The sequence below is a fragment of the Peromyscus californicus genome, unplaced genomic scaffold (genome assembly GCF_007827085.1).
Source record: "Peromyscus californicus insignis strain IS unplaced genomic scaffold, ASM782708v3 Scaffold_24__1_contigs__length_46423439, whole genome shotgun sequence".
In the NCBI taxonomy this organism is placed as follows: domain Eukaryota; kingdom Metazoa; phylum Chordata; class Mammalia; order Rodentia; family Cricetidae; genus Peromyscus; species Peromyscus californicus.
The window spans coordinates 5,054,709-5,081,008 of NW_026294535.1; the positions used below are offsets into that span (position 1 = coordinate 5,054,709).

The window sequence follows — 26,300 nt, forward strand, 5'->3', positions numbered from 1 at the left end:
GAAACTGCATTCTTAAATAGTATGGTAACGACTTGATAATTTAGTGAAAGGTTTTTTTTTGTTTTTTGTTTTTGTTTTTAGTTTTTTTGACACAGGATTTCTCTGTGTAGCCCTGGCTGTCCTGGAACTCATTGTTCCCAACCAAGAGCTGGGATAAAAGCATATTCAGCCACCACCCAGATCTACCTATTTATCTTTCTATTTTTAACTTAGCACTTACTATATAACTAGGAAACTTTCTCTAGGTTTCCAGCAACAAGGCATATGACTGGAAGCTTTTTCTAGTAAAATTCTGGAAGCAATAACTTCCTAAGTTTAGAAGTAAATATAAAAGGAAAGAGCAGCTGTGTTAGTGTGGAAACCCCGGCTTCAGCTGAGGTCTCTGGAGACCTTGTAGGACTGCCAGAGCCCGCAGAGCTGAGCTGCAGGCCTAGAGGCCGCTATGTGGAGAACCTGAACTACTGCCCAAGAACAGCTTCAGGACAAGGGTCCTCCCACCTCAAACTGTCTTGAGATCCAAGCTTCTCTCCAAGACAGGAGAAGCGCTGAGCAAAAAGGACTTAAAGGAACAGGGCAAGGTGGCACACGCCTTTAATCCCAGCACTCGGGAGACAGAGGCAGGTAGATCTCTGAGTTCGAGGCCAGCCTGGGCTACAAAGTGAGATCCAGGACAGCCAGGGCTACACAGAGGAACCCTGTCTCAAAAAAAACAAACAAAACAACAACAACAAGGACCTAAAGGCAGAATGACCTCGGGGCTGACACTTGCCGCTGTGGCGTGCTCAGAGCAGGTTGTCGGCCATCTTCTCTCAAGCACTGTTTTAAAAAAAAGTGCGCAGCTTGCACAAGCCTGGATTCCATTTCAGGAATCGTTCTTCGGTGTTGTGCCACGTTTTCAGTCTCCAACCGTCAGTATAGCAAGAGAGGTCACCTTTTGTTTTTTTAATTACATTGACTGGTTGTAGGGACGTGTGTGTGGAGGTCAGAGGACAAGGTGCAGAAACGAGCCTTCTCCTTCTACCATGTGAGCTGCTGAGACAGAACTCAGGCCCCAAGCCTTTAACCCAAGCATCTGGGAGACAAGAGGCAGACACAGCTCTGTGAGTTCAAAGCTAGCCTGGTCTACATCATAGTGCTTCCCAGAACAGGCAAGGCTACAGTGAGACCTTGTGTCAAAGAAAACCAAACCCAAACAACAACAAAAACCTCCTCAGGTCTTCCACCCCCTGAGCCGTCTCCCCAGTCGCTACCTAATCTTTTAAACTTTTTGAACAATGTAACTTCAGAAGACACGAGACCATTCATTCACACACACACACACACACACACACACACACACACACACACACACACACACACACAATATATATGTCTACTCTTAAAACTATTAAAAACAACTTCTCATAACCGCAGTAGGAAGCTGGAAGATGCCCTATCCTGTAAAGCACTCACACAAGTGTGAGAACATGAGTTCAGACATCCAGCAACCACATGGACATGGCGGTGCAAACATCTGTAATCCTGATGCTCCCATGAGGAAACGGAGGGAGGCAGAGACTCTGAAGTTTGTGGGTCTCCAAGTCTGACAGGAACCACACCACGGAAGGAGAGAACCTACTCCACAAGTTCTCCTCCGAAACCCCATTACACTCCAAGGAACATGTGTGAATGCACACAAATAATCAAACAAATGTTTAAAATAAAATGAAGAGAAAAAAGAAGCCAACTCTTGGGAGCTGGGGAACGGCTCAGTTGGTAAAGCACTTTCCATGCTAATGAGGGCCAGAGTCTGGGTCCTTAGAACTCATGCACAAAGCCAGATTCCCTGGGGATGCCGAGGATGCAGAGGATCCTGGGCTCACTGCCTAGTTTTGTTAAAGGGATGAGCTCCAGGCTCACTGAAAGACCTTGTGTCTCCAGAAGTCAGGCAGAAGGCAATCAAGCTCTGACCTCCACATGCACATGTACACACACACACACACACACACACACACACACACACACACACCCCACATACACAAAAACCCTGCTTCTAATATCATCCAACTTTGCTTCATAAAAAATGTGCAACAGATTATACTGCAAAATCCTAGTAACATTTATAAGGTCAAAGAAAAGAACAGGGAGAATATTTAGAACAAAAATAACTCAAGAAAAAATAAACAAGACACAAACTACAAAAGGACTAACAAATAAGGACAGCTGATTGATCAGAAAGGAAACAGCAAGTCTAGAATAAGAGAATCTATTTATGCTATTTACAGTCACATTAAAACTGGACAGTGAAATGTGAACTGGCAGTGCTGGCAAACATTGCTGAAATGACTCCAGGGACGTGAGAGTGTGCAGCGTAAGCTACCCTCTACCTCCCCCCTTCGCATGTCCATTGTCTTTCTGGGCACAGGAACAGTTCCGCTGCCTCGCTGCCTCACTCCCTCCCAAAGCTGTCCAGCTTCCCAGCTCACATCACCCCATCCCCTGACCAGCCCTCAAGCTCCTCCTTTTACTTCATTATGTCGACAACTTGGTTACAACATCATCACCTGTCATTAAAAAAAATCCAGAGGCAACGCACGCCTGACTTCAGGGAGAGTGCTAACTACAGGAGTCTCTTGAGCCACAGTGATTCTCAGTGCTGCATGCAGTTCAAGATTCGGAAAACGTGGGGATGGTGTAACACACGGTTAAACAAGGCAGGAGAGCCCGTGTAACACAGACTTGCAATTGTCCAAGTCAGACTCCACAAGAAGGTCCCGACACAGAGGACAAATTAGTCCTATGGATGACCCAGGCACACCGGCTTCTGCCTGCTTCCTTACACTCAGCAAACTGTAAAACACCCTCTCGGGTGTACTCCTAAATGTCAAACAATTCTCTCAGATTTAAGTATGCAGAGAACTCATTCACATCTTTGTGCTGTAAGAGAGAAAGCGAGGCATCTCAGCCACAGACCTACGAGGGAAACCAACTCCAGGTCACTCCTCCTCAAGGAGGAGGCTTGCGTCTCTATTTTTGCTGTTGTTATTAACACCATCCCCCATGTCTCCCCCATGCCTGCCCCAATCTGAGGACCAACCTCGGGCACTGCACTGTGAGGCAAATACTCTACCCCTGATCTAAATGTTCAGCCTGAGCTTCACATCTTAACACTGCTTTCCCATACTAAAATGAGTGTTTGGCCTCATGGCTGCCACTCGTGAAAGCTTACACAGAGCCAAGCCGTGACTCTTGACTGAGCACACTACACACAGGGTGGTGTAACATCTCTCTTGAGAGACCTGGGTCACCCCTCCCTAGCTACACAGAGTAGTTCTAGGTAGGCAACCCAGGGCATCACAGTCCAAAGTCATGGTGGAAGCAGAGACCAGAAAGGTGCAGAAGGGCCAACCTGACTGCAAACCATCCTAAAGTGATGCTCCACGGATGGGAGAGAACCGTGCCAACAGATGCATGCTGAACTTACGGAAAATTTGAGTGTGTCAGCAAAGCTGAGTTCCCAAGGGTGAAGGGGACTGACCCAGAGAGGGATCTAAATGTAAGAAATGGGTGTCCTTTGAACTGGTCACCTTCTTCAAGAGGCTCTTACTACATAATCCTGCAAAATGTAATAACCTGGCTACAAACTGCAACTTGTGAAGCTTAGTTAGATCATGCATCAAAAAACATGGAGGGAGGAGGAGGGCAACTGAGTGAATTTTATACAGGTTACATTAGATGATGTGATTAAAGCAACAGTGAATTCTTTGCATAGAACAGACTGCGTGGAACATCACTGTTCTTGGGAGACCTGCAAGGATATTAAGGGAAGAAAGCTCTGATGTCTGAAATGTATTTCAAATGGTTCAGGAAGAAGTGTGTGTGTGTGTGTGTGTGTGTGTGTGTGTGTGTGTGTGTGTGTGTGTGGTGTGTGTGTATGTAGTGTGAGGTGTGGTGTGATGGGTGTATGAGTATGTATGGTATGTGTGTGTGTGGTGTGTGTGTGTGTGTGTGATGCATGTGTGTGTGTGTCTGTGGTGTGTGTATGTGGTGTGAGGTGTGTGTGTGGTGTGATGTGTGAATGGTTTGATGTGAGTATGTATGATGTGTGTGTGTGGTGTGTGTATGTGGTATGAGGTGTGTGTGGTCTGATATGTGTGTGTGTGGTGTGATGTGTGTATGGTTTGATGTGAGTATGTATGATGTGTGTGTGTGTGATGTGTGTATGTGGTGTGAGGTGTGTGTGGTCTGACATGTGTGCATGTGTGTGTGTGTGTGTGTGTGTGGTATGGTGTGTGATGTTTGTGTATATGTGGTACGATGTATATGTGTGTTGTGATGTGTGTGTCATGTGATATGTGGAAGGGGGTGTGTATGTGGTGTGATGTGTGTGCTGTGATGTATGTGTGGCATGATGTGTATGTGCATGTGGTGTGTATGTGTATGTGGTGTGATATGTGTGTGGTATATGTGTGTGCATATGGTGTGTGTGTGTAGTGTGATGTGTGTGTGAATAGAGGAGAGAGAAGGGGAAAGATAGGGTACAAGTAATAAAAACAAAGCAAACACAGTAAGATGCAAAAGGATGTGAGTCTGGGTGAGGAGAAGATGGTTTTGATTATATTTGCAGCTGAATAAACTGCTAGAATTGCTGGTTGGGGCAGCAGATGTCAAAGCTTTCCGATCAAGCTCATAACGGCACATTCCTGTTCACATCTGGGGGGAAATCCTTCATTCCATGGCCTCCAGTCACAGCCCTCTGCTCTGGCTTGAGTCTAAAGCTCTGAGGCTGAGAGCCTGCAGGCATGCGTCACTGCAGCTGAGGAACCTCTAGGTGGTTCTGGATTTCCATGAGCAGGTGGAGCCCAGTGACTTCTCTGACCACACAAACACCTTTGCAGGTCCTGCAGGTATCCTAAGATGTTAGCTGCCTTTTCACGGTTGGGCCTTAGGAATGTGGGAGAGTAAGGGATCCTGTGCCATTTAGAACTGCCAACCTGACACCCAAGAACAGGCCTCCAAGCACTCCTGTGAAGGGTTAACCTCTGGGTGTGTCTGTGATGGATGATCTGACTATTTAATAATGTGGGTGGGACCATCACCCAAGCAGGGAATCACACCAGTAAGCATGTGCTCCTGTTCCCTGGGTCTTGGCCACAGATGCAGTGTGACTTCCCCACAACAACAAGCTGTAAACTAGACCCCGAGCTAAAGGAACCTTCTCCCCCAGGCTGCTCTGTCAGGGTGTTTATCACAGCAACAGGAAAAGAGACCAGGACAGTGCTGAGGTCAAAGGCCTGAAAACCACCACCCCAAATTCTGTTTCTCTAGGACTTAAAAAATGAAAAAAACAGCTGAGTTCAGGGTTACACACCTTCAGTCTCAGCACTGGCAAGCAGAGGTAAGTGGGATCTCTTTGAGTTCCAGACCAGCTTGATCTACAGAGCGAGTTCCAGGTCAGCCAGGGCTACACAGCAAGGCCTTGCCTCTAAATAAATAAATTACATAGCTTTAAAAACTCTTCTCCTGATTTAAATGAATGCCAGTTCACTTTCCTGCCAAAGTTCCAAAACCAATTAGACCAATGCAGTCCTCTAGTGTAGACCCCCCAGTGAAAATACTCCCTACTGTTGAGAGTTCCAACAAGATCATTCAGGACAAACGTAGGAAGGAAAAATGATACAGCTTGACTAAGGAAGAGATTCTTCAGCACCCCCTCCCCTCTTGAGCCTCATCCATCTCTGAGGGACTCAAAGCACAGGGACTTGGAGCAGCACTGAAGGACCAAAGGGTCTGCTTTGTGATTCTAGAGAATAACAACAACACAAAACCCAGCAGACATCACTAGATCTAGTTACTAAGCCTCTTCAGAGGACGAGGTAAAGGCCTATGCCTTTGGAAGGGTGAGAGAAAAGAACTGCAGACTTCAAAGCTGGGAGATGGAGGAAGACACAGAGCCCAGAAGACATAGAGACCAGAAGACATAGAGAACAGAAGGTATAGAGCCCAGAAGACAGAGACCAGAAGACATAGAGCCCAGAAGACAGAGAGAACAGAAGGCATAGAGCCCAGAAGACAGAGAGAACAGAAGGCATAGAGCCCAGAAGACAGAGAGAACAGAAGGCATAGAGCCCAGAAGACAGAGAGAACAGAAGGCATAGAGCCCAGAAGACAGAGAGAACAGAAGGCATAGAGCCCAGAAGACAGAGAGAACAGAAGGCATAGAGCCCGACAGAGAGAACAGAAGGCATAGAGCCCAGAAGACAGAGAGAACAGAAGGCATAGAGCCCAGAAGACAGAGAGAACAGAAGGCATAGAGCACAGAAGGCATGGAGCACAGAAGGCATAGAGCCCAAGGCATAGAATCCACAAGACATAGAGCCCACAAGACATAGAGGCTACAAGATATAGAGCCCAGAAGACATAGAGCCCACAAGACATAGAGCCCAGAAGACACAGAGCCCACAAGACATAGAGAACAGAAGACATAGAGAACAGAAGGCATGGAGCCCAAGGCATAGAACCCACAAGACATAGAGCCTACAAGACATAGAGCCCAGAAGACATAGAGCCCAGAAGGCGTAGCACACAAGAAGGTATAGAGCCCAGAAGACATAGAGAACAGAAGACATAGAGAACAGAAGGCACAGGAGCCCAGAAGACATAGAGCCCAGCAAACACCCGGCGGCAAGGCTGCCCCTTGTCAGAACTTGAGTAGTGTGAGTACTTCAAGTCTGATACAGTTTTTAACAGTGCTCTGCTCTGCTGTCATGGCTTTCTGGATTGTAGGTTTGTTACCCAAGTGTTTTGACTCAGTTGCCCACAGTGAAAAGCATCCAGACAGCAAGAAATCAGAAGAAATGAGGCATTTCTGGAGTCCCATTACCCCTTAACAAAACTTCCTGTCAAGAGCAAACAATTTCATCCACACCTCACTGTTCTCAGAGGACTTCTTTTAATAAAGTGATAATGATGGATAGTGTTTTATTCAGCCCACAAGACACACTGCCTATCATTACCCTGGAGTCTAATGAGGCCCCATTAACTGAGAAGTTATTCCATAAAAGGCAGAAGAGTGGGGAAGCCTCCATGGAGGAGCATGACCCCATGTATAAAGTGAAGACATGGATAATTACATGTGCATTTTAGAGTCTGCAAGGAGTGAGGCATGCTAGAAAAATAAAACAGAAATGCGTACGGCAGCACAAGGAAAAGACCAAAGACTCTGTCATAGGCACGAGGACGAACTTCTAACACCGAAAACAATAAACACACACTAATCTTTAGTATCATTTGTCTGTTAATGGAAAAATGCTTTGGGACAAGGCTTCAGACTTCAAACAGTTTCATCCTTGCAGAGAACCCCTCAGATGAAGAACCGGCTGTGTCAGAAGCAAGCTCTGGAACGAGGACCACAGTGGCCTGGTTGGAGCTCCTGTGTTTCAGGCGTCTCACTGGAGGTTAAATGTAAACCTGGGCAGTGCTGGGGGACAGGCCGGGCAGGAACTTCCCACTTGCCTCACTTGATAAGCCTATTCTGACATGACTACAGACCACATCCAGGACTCCACGGTTGTAGGAGACCAAGAACGCCAGAGATTATCCTATTACGGTTAGAGCCTAGCACAGGGAATTTGGGAGCATCATTGAAGGACCACAGAGAAGAAGGGCAAGACCAACTTCCATTTACCTGCCTAATTTTGGGGAGCAGGGAGGCATGAAGCAGGACCTCTTTATGTAGCCCTGGCTGTCCTGGAACTCACTACATAGATGAGGCTGGCCTCAAACTCACAGAGATCTGCCTGCCTCTGCCTCCTGAGTGCTGGGATTAAAGGCATGTGCTGCCATGCCCGATTTACCTGGCTATAAAATTCAATATTGATGCTGTTAAGAAGACACAACCATTTTAAAGACAATACTAAAGAACTCTGTAAAAATAAAAATAAAAATAAAATATACTTTTAAAATGTTACAAGTACATCACCTTTTAAAAACAGTTTAAGAGGCGGGAGAGGCCAGGCAGTGGTGGTGCACACCTTTAATCCCAGCACTCGGGAGGCAGAGGCAGGCGGGTCTCTGTGAGTTCGACACCAAGCCTGGTCTACAGAGAGAGATCTAGGAAAGGCACCAAAACTACACAGAGAGACCCTGTCTTGAAAAACAAAAACAAAAACAAAACAAAACAAAATCTACCGTTTGGGCTGGAGAGATGGCTCAGAGGTTAAGAGCACTGACTGCTCTTCCAGAGGTCCTGAGTTCAATTCCCAGCACACACATGGTGGCTTACAACCATCTATAATGAGATCTGGTGCCCTCTTCTGGCCTGCAAGGACACATGCAGGCAGAACACTGTATACATAATAAATAAATAAAATCTTTAAAAAAAAAAAAGAATCTGAAAAAAAAAAGAGGCTGGAGAGATGGCTCAGCAGTTAAGAGCACTTGCTGCTCTTGCAGAGGACCCGGGTTCAGTTCCCAGCACCCGCACAGCAGCTGATAGCAGTCTGTAACTCCAGCTCCAGGGCATCTGACCCTTCCTTCTGGCTCTGCACACACACAGTGCACAGACAAGCAAACAAGACACTCAAACACATGCAATACAAATAACACCTTGGGACTGGGGATTTAACTCAGTGGTAGAGCGCTTGCCTAGCAAGCATAAGGCCCTGGGTTCGATCCTCAGCTCTAAAATAAACAAACAAACAAATAAAATCTTTAGAACTGTTGTTAATGACCTGAGAGGGTTAGAGAGATGGCTCAGTGATTAAGAATGCTTGCTGCTCTTCCAGATGACCCAAGTTTGGTCCCAGCACCCATGTTAGGTGGTCAAATAAACCCCTTTCTCACCTAAGATGTTTCTTGTCACCACAGCGACAGAAAGGAGACTAGCTGAAAATAAAGAACTAATTCACAAATAAGGAACTTAAATTTAGGGGTCACTCCCTTCAGAAAATGCCCAGATATAGAATCTGAATTTATGCAAATCATTCCACCCAGATCCTTTTCAAATACAACTGACAGCATCAGGACCTCCGGGTGTTTATTGCTATAAAACATGTCCGTCCTTGTTATCTTGAGCTATTGATTTGCCCATATAAAACGAAGTAGGTGAGTTGAGACCTTAGTCATGGTTCAGACATGAATTTTGGCAGCCAAGACTAGGAAAAAACATGTCTTAAATAATTCAAGTGCAATTACCTTGAATATCGTGTAATTTATAAAATGCTTGGTATTTTTATTCGGAGCTATCATATTCATTATATGTAAATTTAGGGGCATGGTGTCTGATTTTCTTCTTGTCAGATCGAGAGAGGCTAAAAGGACTTAATGTTTCCCCATTCACTTTACCTGGCTGATGAGGAGATCATGCCCCAGGGGTGCTCTGGGGCTTGTTTAAGGCCGTACAGCTCCATGGATGCTGTGTGATAGCTGGAACACCGTTCTAGTAACCCTAATTTTCTTTCCACACCATCAGGTGACTTGTAGAGCCATAATAAGGAGCCCCCGCACACAACACAAGCTTTCTGGAAAGGCAGGCTGATGTCAGACCAATCTTAAGAGCAACGCGGTTTTCTGCCAGGCTCTTCTGGCTCAAGGTTATGTTCCAAGGCTACAGCTGAAGTGGCGGACATGAAGAGAGAGAGAGAGAGAACTCTCTCTGCTTCCCAGGCAAAGCTCAGCAAGCCTACAGCATTCAGCAGGCGTGCCCTAAACCAGCTGTTCTCAACCTGTGGGATTCGCCCCCCTTGGGGGTCACATGTCAGATATCAGCGTCGTGATTAAGAACACGCGCTCCTGACAGGAACCTGGTCCTGCTGCCTGCTAGCTAGGAGCCCTTCTCCTCCCTGGTCTCATTTTCCTCTTCTGCGGCTGCAGTGAGGAAACTAACTGGCGTGGGCTACGGAGACGGCTCAGTGGTCCAGAGCACCCTGTTCTTGCAGAGGATCCAGGTTTGATTCCCAGGACCCACATGGCGGTTCACAACCATCTACAACTCCAGTTCCAGGGGCTCCAATGCCATCTTCTGACTGACCTCCATGGGTACCAAGCACACTCATGGTACACAGACATAAATGCAGGCAAAATACACATAAAATTTAAAAATGAATAGATTAAATTTGAAAATGAGTAAGCAAGGATTTAGATGAGTTCATATATGCTCAGCATAGGAACTGCATCATGGTACACACTCAGCAAGTCTCACTGCTTTTTCCTGAGTCCCTGAAGTTACAGATTACTCTAGAAAATGACTCTATGAAGGAATACTTACTCATAGACACCCAGCATCTTCAACCATGCCTACCATGTAGAAGATTCCTAAGTGCTGAATAAAATAAAGTCCACAGGGCTACCTTAGGACTTACTCTCAAACAAACAAACAAACAAACAAAAACCCAAACTTATTCCTGGGAAGTGTGCTGTCACATATGGGATGCTAGAAATACTCAAACGTCTCCATTCTTGGCTGGATGTGATGGCACTTAGGAGGTAGAGATGGGCAGATCTCTCTGAGTTCAAGGCTAGCCTAGTCTACGTGTAAGCTCCAGGTCAGTCAGAACTACACCCAAGAACCCCCTGAAAGCCAAGTGTTGGGGGCATGTGTCTACAATCCCAGTGCACACACAGGAAATAGGAGGCAGAGGCAGGAGAATACCTGGGAGCTCTCAGGCCACCTAGTGTCTCATACACAGAAGCAAACTAAGAAATTCTGTCTCAAAGAAGGTAGAAGATAAGGTCCCACAACCTCTGACCTCCACACGGGTAGCGCGTACACACATGCACGTACACACACACACACACACATGCACACGCACACGCACACACACACACTAAAATAAAACCAAAAGTCTCTCTCTTTTACCTTCATAACAGGCCCATCTGACCTGTGCTAGCTGCCCCTCTGTAGGGATTCAGAAGATCAGAAGTAAGAAGAAGAGATAAAAGTTCCTAAGAGGGAAAACAGAGGTTCCTGGGATGATCACAGGGCAAGAAAACCAGACAGAAGTCAGAACCTGACTGTTCAAGCATTTCCTCAACATCTGCTGTGCAGCATGCAAGGCCCAAAGAGGAAATACATCTCTTACCAAACAGCCTCGCCGTTGGACATGCTTCACGGAACACCGTGTCCTACAGTGCCACCCAGAAAGGGCACGACTCCGACTCTCGGAGGAATCGCAAAATTGAACCAGTCTTTATATGGGGAGAGTCTGCCCGGCAAAGGGGGCAAAAGGAGCATCCTAAGCAGAAGAACCAAACATTCAAACAGGCGGGAGAGAGGCCAGCAATGTCAGGACGGGGAAAATGCAAGGGAGACTTAGTTCTATGTGCAGGCCTGGCCAGCCTTCAGACACCCTGGCAGGATGTCATCCACAAAGGCTGACCTCCAGGATTGTGCAGCTGAGTTACAAAAGGAATACATTACACACAAAAAAAAAAAATCTCAGGTGTTTTGTTGCTGTTAATTTTTATTTTATGTGTATGGATGCTATGCCTTCATGTAAGTCTATATGCCACGTGGGTGTATGGCACCCGAAGAGGCCAGAAGACACTGGATCACCTGGAACTGGAGTTACAGATGGTTGTGAACTGACATGTGGGGGCTGGGAGCTGAGCCTGGGTCCTGTGGAAGAACAGCAATGCTCTTCAGTGCTGAGCTGGCTCCTTCAACCCCACACCCCAAGTCTTGCAATGTCTTAAGTCCCAAAGTCCACTGGAGTCACAGCTTGTATCTAATCGACTAAGAAGGACTGTTAACCAGCGCTGCTGCAGAAAGAAATGATCCCATGCAATTCCCTCCAAACTGACCTCTGCCTCCTCCCTCACTACTCTGCCCACACCTGGGGCCGGAGAAGCCATGTGCCTTTCCTATGGATGCTTCAATAGACGCTGTCAGGCTGGGGTGGTATTGCACACTTGAAACCCCAGCACCTGGGGCAGACCAGAGGCAGGAGGTCTGCAAGAGTGAGGCTTGCCGGGTCTCCATAGAGAGTCCCAGGTCTGTTAGACTACAGCGTGAGACCATAGTGTGGTGATATATTGTGTCCCCCAATATGTTGTGCACCCTAATAAAGCTTATCTGAGGATCAGAGGAAAAAGCCAGCCACTATAGTAAACATAGAAGTCAGGCAATAATAGCACTCGCCTTTAATCCTAGCATTAGGGAGGCAGGGATCTATCCAGATCTCTGAGAGTTCAAGGCCACATTGGGAACAGAGCCAGGCGTGGTGGTACACGACTTTAATCCCAGCACTAACCATAGAGGTCTGGAGTCTGTATAGACAGACAGGAAGTGATGTAGCTGGGCAGAGAGAGGAAGTGAGATGGCAGAACAGAAAGGCATATAAGGCATGAGTATACACGAAGTAGGTCTCTTTGGAAGCTGAGGAGTTGGTGAGGTGGGGTTGGCTGCGGCTTGTCCTATTACTCTGATCTCTCAGTTTTTCAGCCCAATATCTGGCTCCAGGTTTTTATTAATAAGACCGTTTAGCAATTCCTCTTACACCATAGTTAAAGAAATAAAACAGGAAAGTCCCAGCAACAAACCCACAAATCAGCTTGACCGTGTCCTGAGGGCTGTCTGGGAGGCAAGCTTTCCCTCCCAAGACATCCAGTATTACGTTTCTGATAGATGATACTTGGGGGTGGAGGCTGATTGCTTATTTCTTTTCTTCTTTCATTTTTTCTTGATCTTTCCATACAAAACAGAATGAAATCCAGTCCTGGCCCCGGAAAGCAAGATTACTTCTGCAGTACTAAAACCAAGTTCTCATCAGCAGCACTATGGCTGCCTCTACGCAGACCCCTGTGACACTGTACTCGGTGCACTGACTCCTGACTCTAGAGAAGACAGATCTTCAACAATGCTGCTGGACAGACAGTGGCTGCACGTAGAAGAATGTAAACAGATCCAAGTCCATCATCCGGCATAAAACTCAACTCCAGATGAATCGAGGACTGCACCATACAACAGACAGACACCCTGAATCTGACAGGAGAGGAGGAGAGGAACAGCCTTGTACTCATTGGCACAGGAGACAACCTCCTGACCAGGACACTACAGCACAGTCACTAAGACCAACAATTAATAAATGGGACCGCATGAAAAGCTTCTGTGTGACAAAAGACACCATCATTCAGACAGGGCAGCAGCCTACAGGGTGGGAAAAGATCTTTACCAAGTATACATCTGATAGAGGGCAAGTCTCTAGAATATATAAAACAAAAACAAAAAGCCACTGACCATCAAGAAAAACAACCCAAGTTAAAACTGAGGCAGAGAATTCTCAAAAGATGAAACACAAATGGCTGAGAAACACTGAGAAATGTTCAACACCCTTAGTCATCGGGGAAATGCAAATAAAAAATACTTTGAGATCTTTATCTTGCACCAGTCAGAATGACCAAGATCATTAAAACAAATGACAGCTCATGCTGGTGAGGACTGGGGTGAGGGGAGCACTCATCCATTGCTGGCGGGAGTGCAAACTGGTACAGCCACTATGGAAATCAGTGTGGCGGTTCCTCAGCTGTGAATCAATCTACCTCAAGAGCCAGATACACCACTCCTGGGCATGTACCCAAACAACTCTACATCCTACCATAGAGACACCTGCTCATGCATGTTCACAGCGGCTCTATTCTTAATAGGCAGAAATTGGAAACAGCCTAGATGTCCATCAACTGATGAACGGACAATGAAATTGCGCCACTTTATTCAATGGAATATTATCCAGTTGTTAAGAAAAATGAAATGTACAGGTGAATGGGTGGAGCTGGAAAACATGATCCCGAGTGAGGTAGCCTGTCATTCTTCCCATAAGTCACTTCTCAGCCAGTGAACTACTTCCTGTCTGGCTCAGGTTTTCCTCTAATGCACATGGTTATCTGAAGTGAATGTCTGTGTGGACATACCTTACCATCGCACTCAACCGCGGCCAAGGTACCTTTTACACACTGGTCAATGTTGGTGGCATATTCAGTTTGGCACGCTGAACAGGCCTGAAGGTTGAAAACCACTTTACCATCGGCTAAACAGACAGGTAGAGAAGTGATGCGGGGGGGGGGGGGGGGGGGGGGGGGGGGGGGGGGGGCAGGGGGACAGGAAGAAGTCATAATAGTGGCACAGGAATGAACATGCCATAATGAAACCTGCTGCTTTGTACGCTAAGTTAAAAAACAGAAAGGGTGTGGTGGCACACGCCATCGATCCCAGCACTCGGTAGGCAGAGGCAGGTGGATCTCTGTGAGTTCCAGGCCAGCCCGGTCTACTTAGAAAAGTTCCAGGTCAACCAGATCTACACAGTGAGCCCCCAGGTTCTGTTTGCAGCACCCATGTGGCAGCTCATAACCACCTATAACTAGTTCCAGGGGATCTAAATGCCGTTTTCCCGGCTTTCGTGAGCACTAGGCACTTACGTGGTCTATGTGTAGACAAAACACCATACACATAAAATAACGAAAACCATTTTTAGAGGAGATATGAGAAGTCATTTTTGAGTAAACATCCGTTATCACTTTACATTAATGTTACATTAATGGTAGACTAGTTCACCAGCAAAGTGAAGCCCGGGGCTAGAAACCAGGTGAGAAGGAATACTCACTCAGTTATTCCCTGGAAGAAAGGTACACAGATTCCAACTCCTCCTTTCAAGGATCTAACCCACTCTAAGTCTGAAGTTTACTTTCAATATTAAATAATTTAGAAGCTCTAGGTAGTCTGTGCACATACAGAGAACCAGCAATGGACAAAGATGTAAGTTATGACATTAAAATTGGCAAAAAGCTAATCTTTTCCTCAACTGCCCGGCAGATCATGCAATATTAACTTCTGACTGGGGTTCCCAGCGTGACAGTCAGGAGATGTCCACGCCCAGCTTCCTACTTCCCCTCTCCCTCTGCTTCAGGGGTCCCTGGTGGCTTTCTCAGCCTCATCCCCCACCCAATGCACCCAGGGTCTGAGACCCAGTCACTAGGTTCAGGAAAGTGAGTTTGTAACCTCCACATTCCCAGCTCCCATGTAATCAACTTTTGCAAGTGGTCTTGGGGCCATCTTAGAGAAACACCGGCCCCTGCCTTGCTGAGAAGCTGGTCAGTCTTAACTGCTCCAGTTTCTGGAAGGTTCCCTCGCTTGTAAGTGCCCTTCTGCATATGGTGCAGATGGATGCCTGTGTCCGCCTGTCGGGCAGGGAGCCAAGGACAGGGGGAGCTACAGGAATGACTGCCATGCATTCCTCATCTTCAAAACTCCAGCAGGAAAAATTTTTACAAGCTAATTAAGAAAGAATGGGACGTGTTATAGCAAAAACACATGCTAAATGCTAAGCACCCAAATGTACTCCCTCTGCCCTTCTCCCCAAGCTGCCGGCGCCCTCCACCTTCCGAACAGCACACCATGCATGACACTGCATTTTCTCCAGTGGACTGTATGCTCGAAGGCTGAGGTCACCCCGGTTTATCTGAGTCCGCGATGCCCGATAAACAATAGATGCTTGGGTGCAGAGTCATTCAGTCAGTTGAGACAGGGCGTCATTAGCAGCTGGAAATAGACTGTGGGAAACTTCCCATCAGACCCCAGATGCTCACGTGGGAACCGGCTTCTAGGGACTTAGCACAAATGAGGGAAGATTGTGTTCTTCACATTTCAGTAAAGTTGCTGTGCAGTGTCGTTCCAGAGAAAGGGCGTCTAGAACTGTTTATAAGTGTTACACAAGGAGCGTGTCTAATGCCTGTGTGTGTGTGTGTGTGTGTGTGTGTGTGTGTGTGTGTGCTTGCGCATGCGCGCACGCGCGTGTGAAGTGTAGAAAAATGGCTAGAACAAAGTGGTGCTTTTTAAGAACAGTACTTAAAACAAGCCCACACTTCAGCTTCACACAGTAAAACAAGGGTAAGTTGGGTAAATAAGTAAGTAAGTAAGCTCCCGCTCCAAAGTGTGAGGAAAAGGAAAAGGGGGCTAGAGAGATGGCTAGAGGCACAGAGTGATTGGTGTTCTGGCAGAGGCAGTGGGTTCATTTCCCGACACCCATGCCACGTGCTCACAACCACCTGTAACCCCAGTTCCAGGGGACATGGTGCACATATAGACAAGCAGGCACACACACACACACACATACATACACACACATATATACACACACATACATACACACACATACACACACACATACACACATACACACACATACATACACACACATACACACACACATACACACATACATACACACACATACACACACACATACACACATACACACAATAAAAATTAAAATTAAAAAAAGGCACAGTAATATAGACCTGTAATTCTGGCAAGGGAAACAGAGATAGCCTGGAATAGTAGCTAGGCCAATGAGACCCTGTCTAAAAATATGGACAGTGCCTGAGGACCATCACCTGAGGCTGTCCTCTGATGTCATATGCTATACTCCTGCAAACTCACGCATGCACACACATGTGCACGCACACACACATACACACACACACACACACACACACACACACCACTGAAGAGGGGTAAGACAATGTTAAGAGGCAGGATGGGGAGGAGAGCTGATGTGACTTGGCTACTGCCCTTGAGAAGAAACTCTCTGCAGTTATGGTGACCTGTACAAGCTTAAGTAATCAGGTCAATCAACATTCCTGCAGGCAGCACTATGGATTCAATGGATTAAAAAAAAAAAGCCATAACCAGAGAGAAAGGCCACACAGAGTGGGGTGGGAGATGTGGGTGCCCCAGGTGCCTGGGGGAGGGGGAGGTTGGCAATGGAGATGATCCAGATGCATTATTTACATGTGTAAAATTATCAAAGAATTAATAAAAGATAGTCTACTAAAAATGTGAATTTACTGGGGTTGTAGCTCAGTGGTAGAACACTTATGCAAGGCCCTGGATAAAATCCCCAACACTTTCCTTCAATAAACGGCATTCGGCATTAAAAAAAAAATCCCCAACACTGCCCCTCAAAATCTCACTATATTGAAAGGATAAAACATGATGTACTTTGAACCTAGAATGGACTATTATTTAGATGAAAAAGATTAAACCTGAAGACATTCTCTTGCGAAGTGAAATAAGCCAGCCACAAAACGACTCTATCTGTGTGATTCTACTTGGATAAGGAACCTCAAGTGGTCAGGGTCACAGAAACATAGAATGAGCTGGAGGGATCAGGAAACAGGAAGTGGTAAACGTGCCATAAGAGAGTTCCAGAGATATACAGCACAGTGAAAATTCACTTATCACTACTGAACTAAACACCTCAACAGGGTTAATTAAGTCAGTGCCTTAGTTAGGATTTCTATGGCTGTGATAAAATACCATGACCAATAGCCACTTGGAGAGGAAAGGGTTCACTTCATCCTACAGCTCTCGGGTCACATTCCATCACTACAGGAAATCAAGACAAAAACTCAAGACAGAAACCCGGAAGCAGGAACTACACCAGAGGCCATGGCGAGTTTCCGATTACTGGCTGCTCCCCGTGGCATGCTCAGCCTGCCTTCTTATGCGCCTCAGGACCACCTGTCCAGGGGTGTATGACACCAAGAAAATGGTGTCAATCAATCCCACATCAATCACTAATTAAGAAAATGCCCCCACAGGCCAGTCTTATGGAGGCGTTTCCTCAATAGTGGTTCCCTCTTCCCAAATGACTCTCGCCTGTGTCAAGTTAACACAAAACTATAAAGACAGTAACTGTGGTTATGTTTGGGGCTGGGGATTTAGCTCAGTGGTAGACACTTGCCTAGCAAGGCCCTGGGTTCAGTCCTCAGCTTGGGCGGAGGGGGGGGACAAAATTGGTTATGTTTCCAACTGTGTATATAAAGTGACCGTGTTCAAAGTAACCCAGTTAAAGGTGTGATAGCACGTGGGAGTCAGGGGGCGTCCTGAGGTGCCTCATAGAGGGCGATTTGGGACATCCCAACTCCCTTACGGTAGATGAGAAACCAAAGTGACGTCCACATTAGCTACTTGCCCTTCGCGCGTGGGAACTCTCCTATCCCCCCCCCCCCCGAAGACCTCCCCTTCCCCATCCCAAGTGCTCAGCTCTTCTCGGCCCTCTGCATGCTCTTCCCTGGGGCTGCCCTGGCCCCTGAATGCCCTTCCCTCCTCACACACCTTCCCTGCCAACCTTCCCTCACCAGCTCTGCACCCTACGTGGTGAGCCCTATCTCACCATCTCCGCGGAAGGGCGGGGCGCAGTGTTGGATTTCCCTTTGGGAACCTATAAAGGACGTGTGTGTGTGTGTAACCAATGATGCCAGCCAGAGCCCCCCGAAGCCCAGTGGCCTCCACTTGGGTCCCCGCGCTGCCACTCCAGCTGGGTAACTCTGAGCAAGTTTCCTAACCTCTGCGAGCCTCGGTTTCTTCACCTGTAAAACTGGGGTTACTCGAAACCATGGCGGGAAGCGCTTCCACCGGGGCCGGGGGGGCTGCGGGAGGTCGCGGCGGCCAGCGGGGTCGGGGCCTCCAACGAACCCGCGGCGGCTCACCCGGGCAGGGTGGCTACCCGTTGGTGGCCTGAGCCCGTTTCCGCTCCCGCCCGGCCGCCGACCCCTCGGATGCTCCCCGGAGAGCCGCTCCCGTGGGGGCGTCTCTCTCCCCGCAGCGTGGAGGGGCTGCAAAGCCGGGCTCGGCCGTACCTGACACAGCCTCGCCGGCTCCTGCCCTCCGCGCCTCCGGCGACCGTCCCCTCCTCTTCCTCCTCCTCTTCCTCCTCCTCCTGGCTCGGGCGAGCGCAGCCCCGGCACGCGGGGAGGGGTCAGAGCGCGCGGGAGGAGGAGGAGGAGGAGGAGGAGGAGGAGGGCGAGCGGAGCACGCGCGCCCCCTGCCGGCCAGGGGCGGGATACGCGGCGGGCGGGGCCGCGGGAGAGCTAGCAGGGTGGGGTGGGGTGAGCCGGAGGGGGTGCAGCTTGCTTTTCGGTGGTACCCCATACACCTGTTTTTGTTTGTTTTCTCGGCCCGTCTTAACATTTGGTGGTGTGGGGGGGGGGGGGGCGCACGCGTGTCATGATGCACGCGTGGAGATCAGAGGACAAGTCAGGAGTCAGTTTTCTTCTGCCCTCTGGGTTTCCGGGATCAAGCCCAGGTCATCAGGCAAATGCCTTTGTTACATACTGAGCCGTGTCCCCGGTTCTCAGTAGCCTTGTGAGACACTCAGCCAGCCACCCGACTTCCACTGTCACCAAAACCTCATCTGGCAATGAGAAGCGGGTACACCCGCCATCCTACTACCCTATTTTTAAAAAAAATAAGCTGTGTATGTGTTTATTGAGACAGAGTCTGTGTAGCCCAGCCTGACCTCCAATTAAGGATCCCCTGGTTTCTGCTGCCTGAGGCATGCACTACTATGCTTAGGCTTTATTTTTCTTCTTTACCCTGTGTGTGTGCGTGTGTGTGTGTGTGTGTGTGTGTGTGTGGTATTGTTGCTGGTATTTTACTTTGTGGGGGGGCATGCCACCCTGCTCCCAAATAAATCACACACGGAGACTTATTCTTAGTTATGAATGCCTGTCCTTAGCTTGCCTTAGTTTCTAGCCAGCTTTTCTTAACTTATCCCATATACCTCTTGCCTCTGGGCTTTTCCGGTTCTCTAACTTCGGTAAATCTTACTCTTACTCCATGGCTTGCTGTGTAGCTGGGTGGCTGGCCCCTGGAATCCTCCTCCTTTTCTGGCCCCTAGCACTCCAATCCCTCTTCCCAGATTTCTCCTTCTATTTATCCTCTCTGCCTGCCAGCCCCACCTATCCTTTCTCCTGCCTTGCTATTGGCCAGTGCTTTATTAGACCATCAGGTGTTTCAGACAGGCACAGTAACACAGATTCACAGAGTTAAACAAATGCAACATAAGCAAAAGTAACACAACCTTAAATAATATTCTACTACGGTGGGGGGAAACACACGTGTGCAGGTGCATGTGCACATAGCTTCCATCAGCCCAAAGAATGTCGACAGAGAGCATCTGAAACCTGTAGCGGAACTGTCCTTGCTTTGCTGAAGCCAGATGCCTTCGCCAATGTATTTAGTAAATGTCCTGATTTATGTCTGTCTGATCATGTGTACTGTGTTTGTGTGTGCATGTTCCGCTGTGGATGCAGGCACCTTCCTCACCAACCACCTCGTTCGGGGGTAGGGTCTCTTGTTTCCCACAGCATATGCCAGGCTAACGGTCATTCCAGAGATTCTCCAGCTTCTGCCTCCCGTTGGTAACAGGCGCTGGGGTTTGCAGGCTCTCTCTACCATATCCATCTCTACTCAGGTGGTCAGACCTGTGCAGCACATTCCCACAGCCGTCTCCACAGCCTCTGGCTTGTAGTGTTTTGAGACAGGGTTTCACCTAGTGGCCAGCTGGGCCCAGCCTTGCAATCCTCCTGACTCAGCCCCCTGGTGCCCAGATGATAGGCATGAGCCATCCTGTCTGCCAAACTGTTCCTTTTCTAAAAAGACTGTAGATTCGACTGCAGTGAACATGATTGCGTTTGGAACCTCAAGGCTGTGCTTGCATGGTGCCGAGTTGCTTTTCCAGACTGCGGACCCCATCTGTGTTCCCACTAGTCAAGAATGTGGGTGCGTTTCTAACCTGAGGCCCTCACAGAACCCCCCAGAACGGCCGTTCTGGGCTGTGCGATGTTTTGTTTTACTGTCTTTCATTAAGTCTCAACCTCCTCCCCCCACCCCACCCCTGCCCTCTGCCTTGCTCTGTTCAGGGCCTACAGAGTGTCTAGCTCGAGTGTTTAAGGAGCTGCCAACCCGACGAGACTTAGTGAGCCCAGCTGGCCACCAGATGTGTGACAGGTGTGGGGCTGTGCTGGGGCAGGGTCCTGCTTTTTCCTGGATGCTTTTTCCCAGCATCGCAGAGCTCTTGAAAACACTAGGTGGTTGTTTGCTTAAATATGGAAAGCAAATAAAAAGCTGGACCAAAGCTTTTTTAAAAAGCATACTGTACAAAGGAAAAGTGGAGCTTAATAATAACCTCATGCAGGTGCTGGGCGTCTGTTAAAATAGCAACAGACGTAAGGAGCCAGGACCTTTCAAAGGCAGTTCCCTCCCTCGGGAGCCGGGCTACATCTCCTTTGTTCAACCTCTCTCTCTCTCTCTCTCTCTCTCTCTCTCTCTCTCTCTCTCTCTCTCTCTCTCTGCCTCTCTCTGTCTCTCTCTCTTTCTGTCTCTTTCTCTGTCTCTCTCTCTCCAGGACCTCAGAACTAGAATTCTCTTTGTAGTCAAGAGTGACCTTGAACTTCAGAACCTCCTCAATGTCAGGAATCAAACCCAGGGCTCTGTGCACAGGAGGTAAGCACTCTACAAATTGAGCTACATTCTCAGATTCCATTTTTCAGGGTTTTTGTTTTTTTTTTTTTGTGTGTGTGTGTGTGCGTGTGTGTGTGTGTGTGTGTGTGTGTGTGATTCATGCTAAGATTACAATGATCACAATTCCAGTTGTATCGTGACCGTTTTTCTTATGTTTAAAGCATACATTTAACTAAAATGATGGCTTTTCTGCTTTTTAAAATGAGGACATACAAAAATAGCGGATGGCCATGTGACCTGTGCCACCCTGTTGTTCGTTGGTATGTGTAAGCCTTACCACTCCTGGGGTACTTAAAATGAGGCAGGCACCTTACAAAGCCTTTTACTGGGGTCTTCTCTGACTGTCCCCTGTGGAGCTGGGGCCTCTATTACTATTCCTGTTTTGCTGAAGAGAATCCAATGGTCTGTGGTTACTCAGCCAGGATCCCACAACTCTCTACTTAAATCCAGATCCCTGACTTTTGAGCTTCCATTCTGAACCAGTGACTATAGCAGCAGCATACCCAGCCTCTAGCCCAGCAGTTCTCAACCTGGGGGTTTCGACCCCTCTGGGAGTCTAACGACCTTTCCACCGGGGTGGCATATCAGATATCATGCATGTTGGATATTTATGATTCATAACAGTAGCAAAACTACAGTGATGAAGTAGCATCAAAATGACCTCATGGTTGGGGGTCACCACATGAGGAACTGTGTTAAAGGACTGAGGCATTAGGAAGGCTGAGAACCACTGCTCTAAACCTGAGGCATGAGAAACTCTCCGCCCTGGAACATTTGTTTTGACTTGTAATTGAATTCAATTAATTTAAATTGAATTTAATTAATAAATGACTTGTTTAAAGAGCATCAGAAGAGAGGACATTGCTGTTCCACCCCAACATGATTCTCAGTTACAGACTTGGCATCTTCTCCTCCCAGGGGATCAGCTCTCTCAGCTTTCTCCCGCCATGCCCAGGCGGCTCATCAGCCGCCTTTGCTATTACACCCCATTCTCCTTGACACTTGATGAAGGAACTCCCTGAGGCGTGGTCCTCAAGCCACCTGGCCTTCAGCTTTAAATGTCATCTCTCCAGTAATGACTGCCAACTCTTCATCTCCTGCCCTGACCTTGTCTGTGAATCAGCCTCATGTGTCCAGCTGTCACCTTGCATTCCCACTTGAGTGTCAAACTCAAGCCTGAAGTGCCCAAAAGCATTGTCTCCTCCTCAGACCCACACATTCCACTGCCTTCCCCATCTAGGAAAAGGGCAGCTGTCATCTTCCAGGTACTCGGGTCCAAGTCCCTACAGTCCCTTACCCTTCTCATACCCCACATCCAACTTGCCAATGATTCCTCTCTACTTCGAAGTCACATTTTGTTTTATTTTATTTTTGGTTTTTCGAGACAGGGTTTCTCTGTGTAGCTTTGGTGCCTGTCCTGGAACTCGCTCTGGAGACCAGACTGGCCTCAAACTCACAAAGATCCGCCTGCCTCTGCCTCCCGAGTGCTGGGATTAAAGGCATGCGCCACCGCCGCCACCCTGCCTTATTTTATTTTTTCTAATGTTTAGGTTTATTTTATTTTATGTGTATGGGTGTTTTGCCTGGTGTCCACAAAGGTCAGAAGAGGGCTTTGGATCACCTGTGTGGTTGTTTGAATGAGAGATTCCCCCCCACCCCCCCACCCCACCCCAACCCCCGTAGTCTTCAGTATTTGAACTCTTGTTTTCCAGTTGGTGGCACTATTTGGGGAGGTGCAGGAGGTGTGTCCCTGGGGATGGGTTTTGAAAGCTTAAAGTCCACTTTGAGTCCACTCTCTCTGCCTCTTGGTTGCAATGTGAGCTCTCGGCTCGCTTCTCCAATCATTGTGCCTGCCTGCTGCCACGATTCCCTCAATGGTGGTGATGGACTCTTATCCCTCTGGAAGCATAAGCCCAGATAAACCCTTCCTTCTGTAAGTTATCACAGCAATGGAACAGTAGCCAGTATCCTCTGAACTGGAGTTACAGATGGTTGTGAGCATCAGGTGGTGCTGGGAACCAAGCTTGGGTCCTCTACAAGAGCAACAAGTACTTTTAACCACTGAGTCACTTCTCCAGCCCCATCGAATCGTATTTTAAAACAAAGATGGGGTTGGGGATTTAGCTCAGTGGTAGAGAGCTTGCCTAGCAAGCTCAAGGCCCTGGGTTCGATCCTCAGCTCAGAAAAAAGATGTCTCTCTTGGGCCAGCGAGATGATTCAGCAGATAAAGGTGTTTACCCCCAAGCCTTCACTGAACTGTATACTTTTAAAGGCCAGACATTGTCAAGTTTCACTTTTTAAGTTGTAAAAGAAGCAGATTTAGGAAATAGAAGCAAATACAATCCCAGCATTCTAGAGGCTAATGCAGATGCTCCAATTTGGACCTCAAATTCAAATCTAGCTTGAGACAAGAAGACCAAGAGTCACTCCGAGCCTCCCTCTGGCTGCCTCACCTCCCACCTGGAGTACTGCAGGGGTGTCTTTGCTTCTGCACAGCCTTCTCCCTTTACTATTCCCCTGCAGCAGGTCAACCAGAGGGGACCCCCCAGCCCCCTGCAGACAAGTCTACGGTTTTACTATGGGGTCCGTGTGTCCCCAGTGTCCCCACTGTAATTGGTGAGCGATCAGGTCACAAGGTCTTTGCAGATGCAATGTCACTATTGCAGGAGTGCGTGCGTGCGTGCGTGCGTGTGTGATCACAGTCTGTGGCCCTGACAGAGGGTGGGTTTGTCCCTCCCTGCCCATCTCTGTGGTGTGTGCTCTCTCGTCTCCACCGCTGCCAGGGGACGATGCAGTAAGAGGCCCCTCACCAGCCGCTGCCTCTTGTCTCTGGACTTCCCAGCCTTCAGAAGCACACACACACACACACACACACACACACACACACACACACACACACACACACTATCTATCTGTCACAGCAGCACACACAGGACTAAACACAGCTGCCAGCCTCTAGCATGACCCTGTGTTGGGAGGTCCTAGGTGCTGAGTGGCCAGGAGACCTTCCAAACCTCCCTTCCTTCCTCTGTCCTGCTCACCCCCCTTCAGCCACACTAGACGCCTTTCTTCACCGAAGGCACCACGGGCTCCCGGGATCCTTTCCTAGCTGTTCCTTCCTCCCACATTTATCGACCTGGTTTGCTTCCTTACCCTCTCTAGGGTCTAGATGCCTCTTCTCAATGGCCTGCTGTGTTTACTGCTTGATGAACAGGATCGGGCCCCACAGCCAGTCACTGAGTGTCTAGGAGCATCAATGTGACTTAGAACTCGGTGATCTAGGCGCAGCATCCATCCATCCATTCACTCAATCAAAAGATGCTGTGGTCCTCCCTGTGCGCAGGGCACTGTTCAGTGATCATCCACATCACTCCCCACCACTGACGACGCCATCATACTGGTCTTTTCCAGAGTGGGTGGATGGACAGAAAACCTGCTGTCAAACCAGACTGACAGCATCCCGTTGAACACACCATCCATCCCTCACCGAGTTTGGAAACAAAGCCCTCGAGTCCCAGCAAGAGCAGAGTTCCAGGTGTGGCAAGTTAAGTGGGTTAAGGTGCTTGCTGTCAAACCTGATGGCCCGAGTTTGATCCCCAGAACCCACAAGGTGGAAGGGGAGAGCTGTCTCCTGCAAGCTGTCTCCTGACCATCACATGTGTGCCACAGTGCACACCCACCCACTCCCACTATAAAGAAATAAATATTTAAAAAAATTCAGAGTTCCAGCATTACTTAGTTAACTTTGTCACCATGCTGGCATTTCTGTTTACGCTGAAGGACCAAGGGCCACCCTGTTCTATTTGGCTTTCCACAGTTCTCTCCCTATGCCTTGCCCTGACACCATTACCCACGACCACAGACCTTGCCCTCCTGCAGGCCACCTTCGGCCAATGTCTCTCTCATCGGTCTCTGCCCCTGAGCCCTGCTGACATTGTCTTGGTGCCCCCAGCTCCCTCCTGCCGCCTGGTTATGGCCCCAGGGTTCAGGTTCTCCTCCTTGCTGGGTCTTGTTTCCCTCTAGTCTTTCTTCATACAGCATCCAACCTTGCATGCATCCGGCACATGCATTCAATAGCCGCCACTGACCGACATGTCACCTGGATAGGATCCGGTGCTCCAACCGAGGCTAAAACTAAACAAGCTTCCTGCCAAGCCAGTGTTTCTGGAGGAGGAGAGACCTCTCAGACCCAACTTGTAAATCATCATCACCAGAATGTAGCTCAGTGACAGAGCATTGGCAAGGCCTGGTGCAGTTCCCAGTACCTCAAAAATAAAAATAAAAAAAGCAGAAAACAGTTGTTATCTGTTTTTTATTATCTACAGTGGAGATATCTGCCCCTGAAGCAACCGCTTAGGCCACAAGGCCGAAGCCTGAGGGGATTTTGTGCCTCCGGGCACCAACTCTTTCAAAGCTACTAAGGGAACTTAACTAAATCTAAAGAACTCACCATTCAATGGTTTAGACAGAATTCTGCTCACTCAGAGAGGCTGAATAGCTAGTGACTAACCTTCTCCCTTTGCTGGCAGCTTCCAAAAACCCAGCATCCTTCTCTCAGCCCCCACTTAAAAAACCTTGCTACACGTGGTTCCTCCTTACCACTTCCTGTCAGCTACCTGCTGAGTCAGCCTCCTGCTCGCAAGTTAATTTTATTCAATCAAACACATCTTTGAAGTGTTAACGAAAGCAACAGGAAAAAAAATGCAACACACTTTAAAACAATATTTCCCAACAGAAAACCACGCAAATTACTTAATGTGGTGACAAGACTTTACTCTTTGAAATGATTTTCATTTCTTTATTATGTGTGCGCTTGTGTGTGCCACGGTAAACGTGTGGAGATCAAAGGACAATTTGCAGGAGTCAGTTACCTACTTCCACCATGTGGGATTCTGAGGACTGAACTCAGGTCATCTGGCTTGGTGACAAGCACCCTTACCCACTGAGCACCTCAAGACCATGTTGGCCCTTCTTACTCTGCACACACACACACACACACACACACACACACACACACACA

General features: G+C 48.1%; 1 protein-coding gene across 1 annotated transcript in view; it reads right to left on the reverse strand.

The window, feature by feature from the left end:
* Positions 1-18,734, reverse strand: part of Txnrd1 (thioredoxin reductase 1) — a 90,874-nt gene extending 72,140 nt beyond the window's left edge. The window contains exon 1 of the mRNA XM_052752998.1: positions 18,616-18,734. The gene's annotated coding sequence lies outside the window, so the exon portion shown is untranslated. The remainder of the gene's footprint in view (positions 1-18,615) is intronic.
* Between the last annotated feature and the right edge of the window lie 7,566 nt (positions 18,735-26,300).